The sequence below is a fragment of the Hyla sarda genome, chromosome 6 (assembly GCF_029499605.1).
Source record: "Hyla sarda isolate aHylSar1 chromosome 6, aHylSar1.hap1, whole genome shotgun sequence".
NCBI lineage: Eukaryota > Metazoa > Chordata > Amphibia > Anura > Hylidae > Hyla > Hyla sarda.
The window spans coordinates 182563051-182582338 of record NC_079194.1 but is presented as its reverse complement, the minus strand read 5'-3'; the positions used below and the strand labels follow the sequence as shown (position 1 = coordinate 182582338).

The 19288-nt window shown below is 44.4% G+C and overlaps 1 protein-coding gene across 2 annotated transcripts in view; it reads right to left on the bottom strand.

Annotated features, from left to right (window-relative positions):
• Window positions 1-19288, bottom strand: part of LOC130276524 (serine/threonine-protein kinase Nek11-like) — a 654676-nt gene that overhangs the window by 613485 nt on the left and 21903 nt on the right. Inside the window, exon 2 of one of the 2 annotated variants that reach the window (XM_056526011.1) lies at window positions 3294-3311. The exons of the other annotated variant lie outside the window; for it this stretch is intronic. The gene's annotated coding sequence lies outside the window, so the exon portion shown is untranslated. The remainder of the gene's footprint in view (window positions 1-3293; window positions 3312-19288) is intronic. 2 annotated transcript variants of the gene reach the window in all.

Genomic DNA, 19288 nt, shown 5'->3' with positions numbered 1-19288 from the left:
GGTCTACAAGAACATGCGAGTGTAAAAAATGAAGATTGTGAATTTTCTCCTTCACTTTGCTGCTATTCCTGTGAAACACCTAAAGGGTTAAAATGCTGACTGAATGTCATTTTGAATACTTTGGGGGGTGCAGTTTTTATAATAGGGTCATTTGTGGGGTATTTCTAAGATGAAGACCCTTCAAATCCACTTCAAACCTGAACTGGTCACTGAAAAATAGTGAGTTTGGAAATTTTGTGAAAAATTGGAAAATTGCTGCTGAACTTTGAAGCCCTCTGGTGTCTTCCAAAAGTAAAAACTCATCAATTTTATGATGCAAACATAAAGTAGACATATTGTTTATGTGAATTAAAAAAAAATATTTGGAATATCCATTTTCCTTACAAGCAGAGAGCTTCAAAGTTAGAAAAATGCAAAATTTTCAAATTTTTCATCAAATTTTGGGATTTTTCACCAAGAAAGGATACAAGTTACCACAAAATTTTACCACTAAGTTAAAGTAGAATATGTCACGAAAAAACAAACTCGGAATCAGAATGATAACTAAAAGCATTCCAGAGTTATTAATGTTTGAAGTGACAGTGGTCAGATGTGCAAAAAATGGCCGGGTCCTAAGGTGTAAAATGGCTGGGTCCTTAAGGGGTTAAGATACATTTTTATGTCAGTCATTTATGTTTTGCACAATGTGACTTTTATAGTGAAATTCTCACACACCTGCTCCATGCCACTCTTCACATGGATCATTTACAGGGAGCAGGGTAAGATCTGGTTATTAAATGTTGTGAATCATTTCCCACAGTGCTACCAGCTGGGCCCATGTGTCTGAGGATAATAGGGGCAGATAGAGAAGCACAGCTCTGTCAGGCTCTTTATTAGACTGTCACACTGTGGAGCGGCTTTTATCAAAGAATGAACATGCGCCAGATCAAATCTGACTGTCAGCACTAGGAGAACAGCAAAGAACTATGTCACAATCCTGGGGATGCTGCTCAGAGTTAGGCTGGCCATAAGGCATAAACAAAAACGAAAGAAGGCGTGTACAGATCAATTTATAAAGCTTTATTGAGAAAACATTCATAAAAACATATAAAAAATGACCCAAAGTTCACCATATAGTGGAGAACATGGAGTGGAGACACATTTGGCAGTGGGCGCTCTATCAGCTTGAAATAATACAATGTATAAAAAACAAAGTGCACATAGATGTAATAATAGTTAAAGTGCTGATATGCTATGACTACAGTCCTGTACCAGGAGGCCGACAGCCTTAAACCTCTGGTTCAATGTCAAGACAAAGGGGGAGATTTATCAAAACCTGTGCAAAGGAAAAGTTACCCAATTGCCCCTAGCAACCAATCAGATCGCTTCTTTCATTTTGCAGAGGCCTTGTTAAAAATGAAAGAAGAGATCTGATTGGTTGCTATGGGCAACTGGGAAACTTTTCCCTGGACAGGATTTGATAAATTTTCCCCAAAGTGCATAAGCATCACACACATCAAAGCAAAGTGCATTGCATGGTTACCAGATAGTACAGGAGAATGTGTCCACACTGCCCCAACCCGACGTTTCGCCACGGAGGCTTCTTCCGGAAGAAGCCTCCGTGGCGAAACGTCTGGTTGTGGCAGTGTGGACACGCTCTCCTGTACTATCTGGTAACTATGCAATGCAGTTTGCTTTCATGTGTGTGATGCTTATGCACTTTGGGGGAGATTTATAAATTGATCTGTACACACCTTCTTTCGTTTTTGTTTATGCCTTAATTCAATGCGTGGGATTTTCTACGATATTTGGGGACCCCTGTGGATTATTGGCCATATATATTAGACTAATGTCGAGTTAACTTTCAGCACAATTAACTTTAAGGGGTATTCCAGGTTAGTACAACTTATCCCCTATCCAAAGGATAGGGGATAAGATGTATGATCGCAGGGGTCCCGCTGCTGGGGACCGCCACGATCTCTGTGCAGCCCCCGGGCGCTGCTTCCGAGATGGAGACGTGACGTCTCGCCACGCCCCCTCCGTGTGAATTTATAACTGATATTCAGTCTTTGGATAGGGCATAAGATATATACACCCGGAATACCCCTTTAATGTGTACGACAGCCTTGTGACTTTTCTCCATCATATCTCTGTCATGATGGAGAAGGATCAGGCAGTTGGTTTGAAATAAATCTGATCTCTTTGTTCTGAAAACAGATAAGTTACCAGCTGGCAATGGGTTCTATCCTTTTTCCTCCTGAGAAAACATGGCAGTGTTTTCCAACCAGGGTGCCTCCAGATGTTGCAAAACTACAACTCCCAGCATGCCTGTCGTGGCCAAGAGGATCCACCACCTGCTGTCCACCTGCCGTGATTCCTAACACCCAGAAGGCGAAGATTGCCCAATCTGCTCTGTCTGAAGCTTGTAATACTGCTAGGAGATTTAGCAGTGTTATACAAGGCTTTAGAGTTATGCACAAGTTTTTGGGTTATTGGCAAGTTCCTGCTTCATTCTGAAGTTATTCGATCAGAAGCAAACTTTTTGAAAATATATATTGGACTTGCCAAAGTGAATTTTTTTAAACTTAGTTCAACACTATTTGTGACAGATTTGCTTCCCAGTGCCTAGGGTATCACAAAAATGGGGGGGAAACAATATGTGAACATAATCTTAACAAGTTCCTTACAGTTCTTCCAGGTGACAAGAGTACAGGGGTTAAAAACAAAAGTAGGTCCTATAAATCACTTTTTAGGTGCATCTTAGACATTGAGGCTGGCATTTATCATTGTGTTTACCCTTTTTCCATCTATATTTGTCCTTTTAACACATTTCTGCTGATTTTGAGTTGTAATCCACTGATTTTGGCATTACACATGATATGGAAGGGTTTTATGAACTGCGCCTTTTTGTGAAAGGGCGCAAAACCACCAAAATGTCTCTAAACTACACCAGCCCAGACCTGGTGTAGCTTTTTGGTGTATGTGAAGAGAGAAATTTTAGAAAATGTGACCTGCACAAAATGTATCAAATGCTCTGTGACCATTTAATAAATGTGGTGCTCCTACACATTACAGCACACAAAAAAATGTGTAGAAAAATGCTCCACTTACACCTACAATGATAAATGCCCCCAAATTTTCTGCATTTGGGAGTTAATTCACACCTTTGTAGTTTCCAGCAGCCAGTGTAAAACCTGAATTCAGATATTAGACCTTTGTATTGATTTAAAGAAAAACATGTAAAATGTACATCCATACTGTAATACACACTGTAAATATTTGACATAGAACCGTAGATAAACATAATCACTCACCTGTTACTGCAGGAGCACCTGATACAAGCGAAGGCAACTGCAGATATTACTGGCAGGTCAGGAAGAGTCCATGTCACTCACGGGGAAGGAAACATTTCATAAATACACCTTTACAGAGCAATAAACCAAGAAAAAGAATAATAATACTGACAATCCAACTTCAGAAAAGATTATCATATGGCACATTGCCAATAGTAAAGAGTCAACAATGGCTGTTGTGACTTCCTACATGCCAGTTAGAATTAACTACACCTACAATACAACTTGGTATGCCCCAGGTGAGCTTCTGGCTTGGTCACAGTTGTCCCTGGATACTGAGGGTGACATATATACTGTATAATATTACTTCCTCAAGGGGTTGTACACTATAATCTATCATAAAGTTCAGTGCTCCCCTCATGGCCTAGACGTGAGTCTCAGTCACAAAGACATGTTAGTTTCTATAGATTCTCACTTAAATAGGACTTGTCAGGCCCCCTGACCTGAAAATTCATTGTTTGATAAGCTTTAGGGTTTGTTCGCACAATGCCTGTGCAGAATTTTGCTGTAATATTCCGCACAGTCATTTTGCTGCGGCAGAGTCAAATTGAATTTAACCTCTTAAGGACTCAGGGTTTTTCCGTTTTTGCACTTTCGTTTTTTCCTCCTTACCTTTTAAAAATCATAACCCTTTAAATTTTCCACCTAAAAATCCATATTATGGCTTATTTTTTGCGTCACCAATTCTACTTTGCAGTGACATCAGTCATTTTACCCCAAAATTCACGACAAAACGGAAAAAAAAAATCATTGTGCGACAAAATCGAAGAAAAAATACCATTTTGTAACTTTTGGGGGCTTCCGTTTCTACGCAGTGCATATTTCGGTAAAAATTACACCTTATCATTATTCTGTAGGTCCATATGGTTAAAATGATACCCTACTTATATAGGTTTGATTTTGTCATACTTCTGGAAAAAATCATAACTACATGCAGGAAAATTTATACATTTAAAAATGTCATCTTCTGACCCCTATAACTTTTTTATTTTTCCACGTACAGGGCAGTAAGGGGGCAAATTTTTTGCGCCATGATCTGAAGTTTTTATTGGTACGATTTTTGTTTTGATCCCTTTTTGATCACTTTTTATTCATTTTTTTAATGGTATAAAAAGTGACCACAATACGCTTCTTTGGACATTGGAATTTATTTGCGTGTACGCCATTGACCGTGCGCTTTAATTAATGATATATTTTTATAGTTCGGACATTTACGCACGCGGCGATACCACATATGTTTATTTTTATTTTTATTTACACTGTTTTATTTTTTTTATGGGAAAAGGGGGGTGATTCAAACTTTTATTAGGGAAGGGGTTAAATGACCTTTATTAACACTTTATTTTAACTTTTTTTTTGCAGTGTTATAGCTCCCATAGGGACCTATAACACTGCACACACTGATCTCTCATCCTGATCACAGGCGTGTATTAACACGCCTGTGATCAGTGTTATCGGCGCTTGACTGCTCCTGCCTGGATCTCAGGCAAGGAGCAGTCATTCGTCGATCGAACACCGAGGAGGCAGGTAAGGGCCCTCCCGGTGTCCTGCAAGCTGTTCGGGATGCCGCGGCGGTCCCGAACAGCCCGACTGACTAGCTGGGATACTTTCACTTTCGCTTTAGAAGTGGCGGTCAGCTTTGAACGCTGCTTCTAAAGGGTTAATACCGCACAACGCCAAAGGATAGGGGATAAGATGCCTGATCGCGGGGGTCCCGCCGCTGGGGACCCCCGTGATCTTGCACACAGCACCCCGTTTAAAATCAGTCCCCGGAGCATGTTCGCTCCGGGTCTGATTACTGTCGATCAAGGGGACGGAGTGTTGTGATGTCAAGGCTCCGCCCCGTGTGAAGTCATGCTCCGCCCCGAGATCATTAATATAATATGTTGATAAATAAAAAATGTAACTTTTTATGTATTGGGGAGGGGCTTACTCACTTTAATTCAAATTTCTAACTTTATTTTACACTTTTTTTATCCCAACATGGGACTATTTATAGCAATCTTTAGAATGATAATACTGATTAGTGTTGTGCATAGGCAGTGCACTGATCAGTGTTATCTGTGTTCTACTTATCTGGTCTGCTAGAAGACAGACCAGAGGAGAAGATCATAGCAGACGTTCAGGAGCAGGTGAGTGTAGCTCCGAGGGCCATCTTTCCTATCAGACCACTGTAATTTCCCCGTCTCTGTTATGTCCGTCTCTGTATGACCACTGAATACTTCAGATGATGTGATCAGTATTGATCATGGAATCTGATGGGTTAATAGCAGACATCAGTGTGATCATTGATTTCCGCCAGCGGGTCCCAGGCTGCTAAAAGCAGCCGGGATCCGTGGTCTAAGAAGCGAGTGCAGCTCTTACGCAATGAAAATGCAATTTTAACAGGCAGAACTTCGGAAAAACAAAGCTTAAAATGTAAGTGACCCTTCTTTTTACAGCTATTCACCCGCACTACAACCCGGAATATTAGGTTTACTGCGGGTGAATAGCTGTCAGGTTCTCTTTAACCTCTTCAGGACCCATGACGTATGCATACGTCATCACACCCTGGGTCTTAAGGACCCATGACGTATGCATACGTCATGGCGTTTTCCGGTCTCTGCCGCTCGCCGGGCAGAGATTGGAACCGGATGCCTGCTGAAATCCTTCAGCAGGCATCCAGGGCAAACGCCGAGGGGGGCCATGTAGGCCCCCCATGTCGGCGATCGCCGCAAATCGCAAGGGAAATCGCCCTTGCGATCTGCGGCGATACCGGGCTGATCGGGTCTCTGGGACCCGACCACCCGGTAATTTCGCATGATCCCGGCTGTCACAGACAGCCAGGACCATGCTAAAGAATAGGAGCGAGGTGGCAAGCCTGCCACCTCCTCCTATTCCCTGCGATCCGTCGGTTAGTTAACCGACCAATCGCAGGAGGGGGGGGCGGTTACTTCCTCCCGTCCTGCCCGGCCCCTGACAGTCCGGAGAGGGCGGGAGGAAGACCGGAGGACACGGCGGGGGATGGGGGAGTGCTGGGGACCGGCCCCGGTACTTACCTCGTCCCTGAAGACCCGGATCCAGACGATGAAGATGGCGGCGGCGGCGACAGGTGAGTAGATCTTCAGCCGCGGTCGGGCCCTTTACAGCAATGCACGTCGCCGTAAAGCGACATGCATTGCTGTAATAGGACCCTGTAAACTACAACTCCCAGCATGCCCAGACAGCCCTTGGCGTCTGGGCATGCTGGGAGTTGCAGTTTTGCAACATCTGGAAGTCCACAGTGCCCTTCCAGATGTTGCAAAACTACACATCCTCAGCATGCCCTTACTGTCCAGGCATGCTGGGAGTTGTAGTTCTGTAACATTTGGCCCTTCAGATGTTGCAGAACTACAACTCCCAGCATGCCTGGACAGTTTTGGCATACTGGGAGTTCTAGTTTTGCAACATCTGGAAGGGCACAGATTGGGAACCACTGTGTTAGTGGTCTGCAAACTGTAGTCTTCCAGATGTTGCAAAACTACAACTCCAAGCATGCTAGGAGTTGTAGTTCGGCAACATCTGGCTCTAAAGATGTTGCAGAACTACTACTCCCAGCATGCCTGAGAATGTTTGGGAGTTGTGGTTTTGCAACAGCTGGAGGCACACTGGTTGGGAAACATTGTTTCCTAACTCAGTGTTTCCCAACCCGTGTGCCTCCAGCTGTTGCAAAACCACAACTCCCAAACATTCTCAGGCATGCTGGGAGTAGTAGTTTTGCAACAGCTGGAGGTCCCCCCCCTGTGAATGTACAGGGTACATTCACATGGGCAGGGGGCTTACAGTGAGTATCGGGCTGCAAGTTTGCGATGCAGCAAATTTTGCGCGGCAGCTCAAACTCGCTGTAACCCCCCGCCTGTGTGACTGTACCCTAAAAACACTACACTACACTACCACAAAATAAAATAAAAAGTAAAAAAACACCACATATACACATACCCCTACACAGCCCCCCTCCCCAATAAAAATGAAAAACGCCTGGTACGCCACTCTTTCCAAAATGGAGCCTCCAGCTGTTGCAAAACAACAACTCCCAGTATTGCCAGACAGCCGTTGACTGTCCAGGCATGCTGGGAGTTTTGCAACAACTGGAGGCACCCTGTTTGGGAATCACTGGCGTAGAATACCCCTATGTCCACCCCTATGCAAATCCTTAATTCAGGCCTCAAAAGCGCATGGAGCTATCACTTCGAGCCCTGTCGTATTTCAAGGCAACAGTTTAGGGCCACATATGGGGTATCGCCGTACTCAGGAGAAATTGACTAACAAATCTTGGGGGTCTTTTTCTCCTTTCACCCCTTATGAAAAGGTGAAGTTGGGGTCTACACCAGCATGTTAGTGTAAAAAAATAAACTTTATACACTAACATGCTGGTGTTGCCCTATACTTTTCATTTTGACAAGAGGTAAAGGGGAAAAAAGAGTACGGAGATACCCCATATGTGGGAGTAAAGTCCTCTGGGGGCGCACAACAAGGCCCAGAAGGGAGAGTGCGCCATGTACATTTGAGGTGATTTGCACAGGGGTGGCTGATTGTTACAGCGGTTTTGACAAACACAAAAAAAAAAAAAAAACACATGTGACCCCATTTCGGAAACTACACCCCTCACGGAATGTAATGAGGGGTGCAGTGAGAATTTACACCCCACAGGTGTCTGACAGATCTTTGGAAGAGTGGGCTGTGCAAATTGAAAATGTTGTACAGCCCACTGTTCCAAAGATATGACAGACACCAGTGGGGGGTAAATGCTCATTTTATGCCTTGTTACGTTCCTCAAGGGGTCTAGTTTCCAAAATGGTATGCCATGTGGGGGTTATTTTGCTGTCCTGGCACCATATGGGCTTCCTAAATGCGACATGCCCCCCCGAGCAAAATTTGCTCTCAAAAAGCCAAATATGACTCCTTCTCTTCTGAGCATTGTAGTTCGCCCGTAGTGCACTTCAGGTCAACTTATGGGGTACCTCCATACTCAGAAGAGATGTGGTTACAAATTTTGGGGGGTATTTTCTGCTATTAACCCTTGCAAAAATGTGAAATTTGGGGGGGAAACACACCTTTTAGTGATTTTTTTTTTTTTTTTTACGTATGAAAAAGTCGTGAAACCCCTGTGGGGTATTAAGGCTCACTTTATTTCTTGTTACGTTCCACAAGGGGTTCTAGTTTCCAAAATGGTATGCCATGTGTTTTTTTTTTTTGCTGTCCTGGCACCATAGGGGCTTCCTAAATGCGACATGCCCCCGAGCAAAATTTGCTCTCAAAAAGCCAAATATGACTCCTTCTCTTCTGAGCATTGTAGTTCACCCATAGTACACCTCAGGTCAACTTATGGGGTACCTTCATACTCAGAAGAGATGGGGTTACAATGTTTGGGGGGTATTTTCTGCTATTAACCCTTGCAAAAATGTGAAATTTGGGGGGAAACACACATTTTAGTGAAATGTTATTTTTATTTTTTTTACATATGCAAAAGTCGTGAAACCCCTGTGGGGTATTAAGGCTCACTTTATTCCTTTTTACGTACCTCAAGGGGTCTAGTTTCCAAAATGGTATGCCATGTGGGGAATTTTTGCTGTTCTGGCACCATAGGGGCTTCCTAAATGCAACATGCCCCCCAAAAACCATTTCAAAAAAATGTACTCTCCAAAATCCCCTTGACGCTCCTTCCCTTCTGAGCCCTCTACTGCGCCCGCTGAACACTTTACATAGACATATGAGGTATGTGCTTACTCGAGAGAAATTGGGCTACAAATATAAGTATACATTTTCTCCTTTTTCCCCTTGTAAAAATTCAAAAATTGAGTCTACAAGAACATGCGAGTGTAAAAAATGGAGATTGTGAATTTTCTCCTTCACTTTGCTGTTATTCCTGTGAAACACCTAAAGGGTTAAAACGCGGACTGAATGTCATTTTGAATACTTTGGGGGGTGCAGTTTTTATAATGGGGTCATTTGTGGGGTATTTCTAATATGAAGACCCTTCAAATCCACTTCAAACCTGAACTGGTCCATGAAAAATTGTGAGTTTGGAAATTTTGTGAAAAATTGGAAAATTGCTGCTGAACTTTGAAGCCCTCTGGTGTCTTCCAAAAGTAAAAACACGTACATTTTATGATGCAAACATAAAGTAGACATATTGTATATGTGAATAAAAAAAAATTTTTTTGGGAATATCCATTTTCCTTACAAGCAGAGAGCTTCAAAGTTAGAAAAATGCAAAATTTTCAAATTTTTCATAAAATTTGGGGATTTTTCACCAAGAAAGGATGCAAGATACCACAAAATTTTACCACTATGTTAAAGTAGAATATGTCATGAAAAAACAATCTCGGAATCAGAATGATAACTAAAAGCATTCCAGAGTTATTAATGTTTAAAGTGACAGTGGTCAGAATTGCAAAAAATGGCCGGGTCCTGAGGTGTAAAATGGCTGGGTCCTTAAGGGGTTAAATAGGAATCCAGTTGTATAACATTTACAGTTCAGTGTACTGAGACAACATACTGGTCAGTACACGGAGTCTATCCCTGACATGATAGTTCTGCCTGGTGGATTATTAACATCTTTATGGGTTTTGGTAGATTTAGCATCTTAGTCACCAACTTTAAGTCTGAGGCCCCAGCTACGCACTTATTTTTGGAGACAGAACGTTTGTTAAGTCAGCTAACCTTGGGTATCCTAATGTCAGTGGCAATAAAGAGTACATCATACTTACAATTGTAGCCAGGCATTTTACAAAAGTAGGCAACGCTTGGATGAGTGTTTACAACTAGTTTTAGTGCAAGGAATGATATATGTTTTCTGCAGTTTATTTCACCACCAGATTACAATCATATTAATATGATCCGGGTGGAATATCCTGTTTCCCTCTATTTATACCATTGGGACAGAATATAATGAAACTAATGAGACAGTGTATGACGTATTCCTGGACAGGTATCAGTTTTCACTATTAATATATGTTGGTTTGTGGTTTCTGCATGGTGTGGGTAAGATTTCCTGTTTTGAATACAAAGCTTTCCAGAGCTGAGTTGTGGTGTGTGGAGGGCCCAGGGCAAAACATGTGTGCAGCCTTTATTTCATTTTTTTAAGGTTAGAAAACAGAATTTCATAGAATAGTCAGGATCCTAACAGTGCCATACAGTGCCTTAATGATAATTCCTTTCAGTATCTAAATGTACAAAAGAACACAAAGCAGTATCTAAATGTACAAAAGAACACAAAGCAGTATTGTATACAAATGAAAAAAATGACATGTAGTGTCCTAATCATCCTGTGCATGCAGCATTCAGTGCCTGTAGTTTACAGTATACATATAATGCATTCATTTGTATACAGTGCCTAATAGTGTCACCGTGCGGTTCCCAAATGAAAATAACACATTGTGCAAAAATAGTAGCAGCATATAGACACAAATTACAGTATTTTACAGAATCCAGATAATACTGTCATTCAGTTCCCAAGAGCAATACAATGAAGAAACCAAATTATATCAGGACAAAGTGCAGGACAATGCTTAAAGGGGTATTCCAGGCCAAAACTTTTTTTATATATCAAATGGCTCTGGAAAGTTAAACAGATTTGTAAATTACTTCTATTAAAAAATCTAAATCCTTCACATAGTCATTAGCTTCTGAAGTTGAGTTGTTGTTTTCTGTCTAACTGCTCTCTGATGACTCACGTCCCCAGAGCTGTGCAGTTCCTATGGGGATATTCTCCCATCATGCACAGCTCCCGGGACGTGACATCATCATTGAGCAGTTAGACAGAAAACTTCAGAAGCTAATAACTATTGGAAGGATTAAGATTTTTTAATAGAAGTAATTTACAAATCTGTTTAACTTTCCGGAGCCAGTTGATATATAAAAAAAAGGTTTTGCCTGGAATACCCCTTTAACCCCTTAAGGACTGAGCCCTTTTTCACCTTAAGGACTCAGCCATTTTGTGCAATTCTGACCACTGTCACTTTAAACATTAATAACTCTGGGATGCTTTTAGTTATCATTCTGATTCCGAGATTGTTTTATCGTGACATAGTCTACTTTAACATAGTGGTAAAATTTTGTGGTAACTTGCATCCTTTCCCAAATCCCAAAATTTGATGAAAAATGTAAAAATTTAGCATTTTTCTAACTTTGAAGCTCTCTGCTTGTAAGGAAAATAGATATTCCCCAAAAAAATTTTTTATTCACATATACAATATGTCTACTTTATGTTTGCATCATAAAATTGATGTGTTTTTACTTTTGGAAGACACCAGAGCGCTTCAAAGTTCAGCAGCAATTTTCCAATTTTTCACAAAATTTTGAAACTCGCTTTTTTTCAGGGACCAGTTCAGGTTTGAAGAGGATTTGAAGGGTCTTCATATTAGAAATACCCCATAAAAGTCCCCATTATAAAAACTGCAACCCCCAAAGTATTCAAAATGACATTCAGTCAGCGTTTTAACCCTTTAGGTGTTTCACAGGAATAGCAGCAAAGTGAAGGAGAAAATTCACAATCTTCATTTTTTACACTCGCATGTTTTTGTAGACCCAATTTTAGAATTTTTGCAAGGGGTAAAAAGTAGAAAATTTTTACTTGTATTTGAAACCCAATTTTTCGCGAGTAAGGACATACCTCATATGTCTATGTTAATTGTTCGGCGGGAGCAGTAGAGGGCTCAGAAGGGAAGGAGCGACAAATGTTTTTTGGGGGGCATGTAACATTTAGGAAGCCCCTATGGTGCCAGAACAGCAAAAAAAAACACATGGCATACCATTTTGGAAACTAGACCCCTCGGGGAACATAACAAGGGGTAAAGTAAACCTTAATACCCCACAGGTGATTCACGACTTTTGCATATGTAAAAAAAAATTTAAAAATTTCCCTAAAATGCTTGGTTTCCCAAAAGTTTTACATTTTTAAAAAGGGTAATAGCAGAAAATCCCCCCCAAAATTTGAAGCCCAATTTCTCCCGATTCAGAAAACACCCCATATGGGGGTGAAAAGTGCTCTGCTGGCGCACTACAGGTCTCAGAAGAGAAGGAGTCACATTTGGCTTTTTTGAAGGAAATTTTGCTCTGGGGCATGCCGCATTTAGGAAGCCCCTATGGTGCCAGGACAGCAAAAAAAAACACATGGCATACAATTTTGGAAACTAGACCCCTTGGGGAACGTAACAAGGGGTAAAGTGAACCTTAATACCCTACAGGGGTTTCACAACTTTTGCATATGTAAAAAAAAAGAATTTACCTAAAATGCTTGGTTTCCCAAAAAATGTACATTTTTACAAAGGGTTAAAGCAGAAAATACCCCCCAAAATTTGAAGCCCAATTTCTCCCGATTCAGAAAACACCCCATATGGGGGTGAAAAGTGCTCTGCTGGCGCACTACAGGTCTCAGAAGAGAAGGAGTCACATTTGGCTTTTTTGAAGGAAATTTTGCTCTGGGGGCATGCCGCATTTAGGAAGCCCCTATGGTGCCAGGATAGCAAAAAAAAAAAACACATGGCATACCAGTTTGGAAACTAGACCCCTTGGGGAACGTAACAAGGGGTAAAGTGAACCTTAATACCCCACAGGGGTTTCACAACTTTTGCATATGTAAAAAAAAAATAATAATTTTTTGCATTTTTAAAAAGGGTAAAAGCAGAAAATACCCCCCAAAATTTGTAACACAATTTCTCCCGAGTACGGCGATATCCCATATGTGGCCCTAAACTGTTGCCTTGAAATACGACAGGGCTCCAAAGTGAAAGCACCATGCGCATTTGAGGCCTAAATTAGGGACTTGCATAGGGGTGGACATAGGAGTATTCTACGCCAGTGATTCCCAAACAGGGTGCCTCCAGCTGTTGTAAAACTCCCAGCATGCCTAGACAGTCAGTGGCTATCTGGCAATACTGGGAGTAGTTGTTTTGCAACAGCTGGAGGCTCCGTTTTGGAAACAGTGGCGTACCAGACGTTTTTCATTTTTATTCTCGCTGGCAGTTTGAGCTGCGGCAGAAAATTTGCCGCAGCTCAAACTTGCAGCCGGATACTTACTGTAATCCTCCGCCCATGTGAGTGTACCCTGTACGTTCACATTGGAGGGGGGGAACATCCAGCTGTTGCAAAACTACAACTCCCAGCATGTACGGTCTATCAGTGCATGCTGGGAGCTGTAGTTTTGCAACAGCTGGAGGCACACTGGTTGTGAAACACCGAGTTTGGTAACAAACTCAGTGTTTTGCAACCAGTGTGCCTTCAGCTGTTGCAAAAGCTACAACCCCCAGCATGTACGGACAGCGTAAGGGCATGCTGGGTCTTGTAGTTATGCAACAGCTGGAGGCATACTACTTTGGCTGGGGATGCTGGGGATTGTAGTTATGCAACAGCTGGAGACACACTGGTTTGCTACATAACTCAGTGTGCCTTCAGCTGTTGCAAAACTACAACTCCCAGCAGTCACCGACAGCCAACGGACATGCTGGGAGTTGTAGTCATGCAACCAGCAGATGCACTACTACAACTCCCAGCATGCACTTTAGCTGTTTGTGCAAGCTGGGAGTTGTAGTTACACAACAGCTGAAGGTACACTTTTCCATAGAAAAAATGTGCCTCCAGCTGTTGCAAAACTATAAGTCCCAGCATGCCCATAAGGGCATGCTGGGAGTTGTGGTGGTCTGCCTCCTGCTGTTGCATAACTACAGCTCCCAGCATGCCCTTTTTGCATGCTGGGAGCTGTTGCTAAGCAACAGCAGGAGGCTGTCACTCACCTCCAACGATCCAGCCGCATCACATCAGTCCCTCGTCGTCGCCGCCGCCGCTGCTCCTGGGGCCCCCGATCCCAACATTGACGCCGGGGATCAGGGTCCCCAGCACCCGGGGTGCACGTCCCGCTCACGTCCTCCGGAAGAGGGGCGGAGCGGGTTGCGGGAGTGACACCGGCAGCAGGCGCCCTGATTGGTCGGCCGGGAAACCGGACGACGAATCAGGGCGATCGTGAAGTGGCACCAGTGCCACCTCACCCCTGCAGGCTCTGGCTGTTCGGGGCCGTCGGAGACAGCCCCGAACAGCCTGTAATTCCGGGTCACCGGGTCACTGGAGACCCGATTGACCCGGAATCTGCAGAAGATCGCTGGACTGAATTGTCCAGCGATCTGCGGCCATCGCTGACATGGGGGGGCATAATGACCCCCCTGGGCGATATGCCCCCATGCCTGCTGAACGATTTCAGCAGGCATCGGGCACCGGCTCCCCTCCAGCTAGCGGCGGGGGGCCGGGATTTGACAGGACGTAATCAAACGTCCTGAGTCCTTAAGGACTCGGAAAAGGGGCCGTTTGAGTACGTCCTGCGTCCTTAAGGGGTTAAATAATACGAGCACACAGTGCTCGCAATTTCCGTTTTTTTTCTCATAATTCAAGACCCTTATACTAAAGTGCATTTTTCCTTTAAAAATTGATCGTGCAAACATTGCTGAACAGTCCACTAGCTACAGTTTCTCCACTAGATACTACAGTGCTTGTATGTAAATATGTAACAGTGACTAGAGATGAGTGAATCGAAGCTGACGAACCTGAATTAGTTACAAATTTCAGGAAATATTCGATTCGCAATGAATGCAAATATGGTCACGATTCTATCGCGCAAATCGTTTCATTAAACTCTATTTACTGCAGTGCAGGCTCCAGGGCATCTAAAATGGTGGATCCACATGTCGGTACATGGGGCAAGGAACACTGGGAAGGCGGGAAGGCTAGGCGGGATGACCCTTAATCACATGCAGGATGCAGACTATTAGCAGCCAGTCACCCCTGTGATGTCACAGCCCTATATAATCAGCAGCCATAATGCCGGCTTCTCTTTTCATTACAATACACTGCAGAAGGATCATAGGACGCAGAGCCTGTGTGTGTGTGTGTGTGTTACAGCAGACAAAAATAATCACTGGCTGGTGTTTTACAAAAATTCAGAGTGCTGTAGGGCATTTTTCTGTCCTCATCAGTGCATACTGCATACGTACATCTAAGTAGTGTACTAATTTGTATCTGTTAATCTGTCAAGGGCCTACATACTGTGAAAGGACAGAAAAAAGTAATCACCGGCTGGTGTTGTACTCAGATACTTTTTTAAGTGTACTGTAGAGCATTTTTCTGCCCTCATCAGAGCATACCACATACCTACATCTAAGTAGTGTACTATTTTGTACCTGTTAATCTGTCAAGGGCCTAGATACTGTGAAAGGCCAGCCAAAAGTGTACACCTGCTGTTGTTCTAGACAAATACTATTTTAAGTGTGGTGAAGCGTATTGTACTCCCCTCATATACGCACTAAGTATGTAAGGCAGAGAAGTGGCAGGACGTGCACAGAGGAGTGTCAGAGGCCTAAATCCTTCAGGCAGAGGTCGCAACAGACTAGTAGCGAGTGGCAGCAAGAGTCGCAGCGAGAGGCCTGAGCTCCCGTTATCAGCTAGTGGTCGTGTCTCGACCAGCAACCCATTTGTCATCGTCAATTGGTTAACACGGTCATCCACTTCATCACAAGTGACATCTTACACCCCCAGTCAACAGTCGGGGGTTTCCTCAGACACAACCCTCAGTTGGCATGGCCCGGGAGCAGTCCCGGTCCTCCCATTGCCTCTGTCCTATACATACAGCAGCTACTACCCAGCCAAGAAGTGGAGGAGACATCTGCCGCTTCCTCCGCTAGTCGTACAAGGAGTGATGAGGAGAGTGACATGGGAGGCAGTGTTGCCGGGGTTCAGGGTCCTGAAGAAGACACTATTGAGGAACCTGAGGAGGACATCAGTGACGTGCAGACACTTGTTGATGATGATGATGTCGATCGCAATTGGGATCCGGGTGCAGAAGGGGCTTCATCATCATCATCAGTAGAAGAGAGTTGCAGATTGCCCATGAGGCAGCAGCTGAGCCAGCAAGGCGGTAGTATGGTTGGCTGTCAGCATGGTGGCTAAAGTGGAAATTCTGGAGCCAAACATGCCGAGGGGGACCACCTGCTTCGCGGCAGCCTACCTTCCCGGGAGGTAGTGGAACAGGGGTTCCTGGAGATGGCGGCAGTAGCAGTCAATTAGTGCGGACTGTTGGTGGGTAAGTCAGCTACTCGGCAGTGTGGCAGTTTTTCATCAAGCATCCGGAGGAGGTTGACATAGCCACATGTAACATATGTCGGCAGAAGGTGAAGCGTGGCCAGGGTCCCAATGTTGGCACCACGGCACTGCGTCAACATATGCTTTGCCACCATAAAGCGGCACTGGAGAACCGTGGCTCCAATGTAGTGGTCCAGCCTGCTGCATCACCCAGTGGCACGCCGCCGCCGCTCCCTCTTTCAGCCAGCCAGGGCTCCACCACCTCAACCGAAGGGAGCTGTGTGTCATACCCTTCTTCTGTTGCTCCAGATGCTCCTGCTCCTCCTACTTTTAGCCAGCCATTCAACCAACAATCCATCGGCAAAGCCATGTCCAAGAGACAAGAGTATGCGCCCACTCATCCAACGGCCTAGAAGCTGAATGTGCTCCTGTCTAAGTTGCTGGTGCTGCAGTCCCTCCCTTTTCAAGTGGTGGACTCTGCACTTTTCAGAGAACTGATGGCTTGTGCCGAGCCGAGGTGGAGAGTGCCAAGCCGTCATTTCTTTGCAAAGAAGGCAGTACCAGCCCTGCACAATTTTGTTGAAGAGAAGCTGGTCCAGTCCTTGAGCCTGTCTGTGTGTACCAAAGTGCACGGCAGCGCCAACGTCTGGAGCTGTAACTACGGTCAGGGACAATACATGTCCTTTACGGCTCACTGGGTGAATGTGGTTCCTGCACAGCCACAACTCCAACTTGGACAGGTCACGCCGATTCCTCCTCCATGCTCTTAGCCCATTGGTCCTGTGACAGTGTGCGACTCCGCCTCCTCATCCTCCACTGTGTCCTCAGCCTCCACTGCCCAGACAAGTCTCATTGGCCCTTCAGCATACCATGTGTGCAGGGCACGGCGGTGTGACACTGTTCTTCACACAGAGGAGGAACTGCTAAAAGTCATTCATAATGAAGTCGGAGCACGGCTTACTCTAGAAAACTGGAAATGGGAAAAATGGTGACTGACAACAAGAAGAACATTTTGCATGCGCTGTGACTGGGAAGGCGGAGCCATGCGCCCTGCTTAGCACACATGTTCAATCTGGTTTTGAAGCAGTTCCTAAAGTGTTCCCCCCATTTACAAGACATCCTAACAATGGGAAGGAAACTGTGCATGTAATTTAGCCACTCGTTCACCGCAAAGCACACCCTCCTTGAGCTGCAGCGTCAGAACAGTTTCCACAACATAGTCTGATTTGTGATGTTGCCACATGTTGGAATTCAACCCTCCATATGTTGGACCGAATTGCATAGTGACAGCCGAATTGTCACCATTCGGCAGCGGGATGACTGCCAGGCCAGTAGTGTGCCATCAGAGCGGGTGTTTAGTGCAGCCGGGGCCATAGTCACCCCAAGGAGAACTGGTCTGTCCAAGAAAAATGTGGAGTGACTGACGATTGTGAAGATGAATCAGGCATGGATCAGCCAGAATTTCCAACCTCCAATGCCTGATGCATGAGAGTAGATTGACCTTGGTGCCACACCAACACTTCACAAATATGGATAGTCCCAAACAGATTTAAGGTGCTGCTCCCCAGTTACAAACATTCCTCCACATCAGACCTTTTTTCACCCTTCTTCGTCACCCACCTTTGTCACTTTCAGGACTCCTGATGCTGCTGCTGCCACCTCCAGGCAGTCTCATTCAGCCACTATATTGTCTCTTCTCATGCTTCAGCTAACTCCAGGCTGTGTCATTCAGCCACTATATGGTCTCCTCATGCTTCAGCCACCTCCAGGCTGTGCCATTCATCCAATTTAGGGTTTACTGATGATTCAGCCAGCTCCAGTCTGTGTCATTCAGCAACTACATGGTTTAGTGATGCTGTTGGGCCTAGGACATTACCTAAATATGTTTATGGTAGCACTAGGTACCATACATCTTCAATGGAATTTTCAAAATTCATCTTTTATTCTTAGAGATTGTGAGGCCCTATTGTCTCCTCTTACTGATGCCACCACCAGGCTGGCTCATTCAGCCACTATATGGTCTCTTCTCATGCTTCAGCCATCTCCAGGCTGTGCCATATAGCCACTATATGGTCTTCTCCTACTGATGCCACCTCCAGGCTCTGTCATTGTGCTGCCATGTGACATGTGACTCCTTGTTAGATTTGGTCCTTTGTACCCACACACCGGGGCCTGGGACAATAAAACTTGGGAGTTAAAAGTTCAATTTCAAAACCCTCAATTTCACTTTAAAAATCTTACATTTAAATGGTCTCCTCATGCTTCTGCCAACTCGCGGCTGTGCCATTCAGACATTATATGGTCTCCTCAGGCTTCAGCCAACTCCAGGCTGTGTCATTCAGGCAATCCATGGTTTACTGATGCACTAGCTACCATAACACTTCAATTAAAATTTCAAAATTCATCTTTTAATCTTAGGGATTGTGAAGCCCTAGTGTCTACTCATGCTGCTGCCAGATCCAGGCTGTGTCATTCAGCCACTGTATGGTCTCCTCATGCTGCCAACACCTCCACACTGTGTCATTCAGCCACTGTATGGTCTCCTCATGCTTCAGCCTCATCCAAGCTGTGTCATTCAGCCACTATATGGTCTCCTCATGCTGCCAACACCTCCACACTTGACATTCAGCCACTATATGGTCTCCTCATGCTGCCAACACCTCCACACTGTGTCATTCAGCCACTATTTGGTCTCCTCATGCTGCCAACACCTCCACGCTGTGTCATTCAGCCACTATAGTGCCTCCTCATGCTGCCAACACCTCCACGCTGTGTCATTCAGCCACTATATGGTTTCCTCATACTGATGCCACCTCCAGGCTCTGTCATTGTGCCGCTCTGCGGCAGTGATTCTAAAAGTGATGCCGGTAATC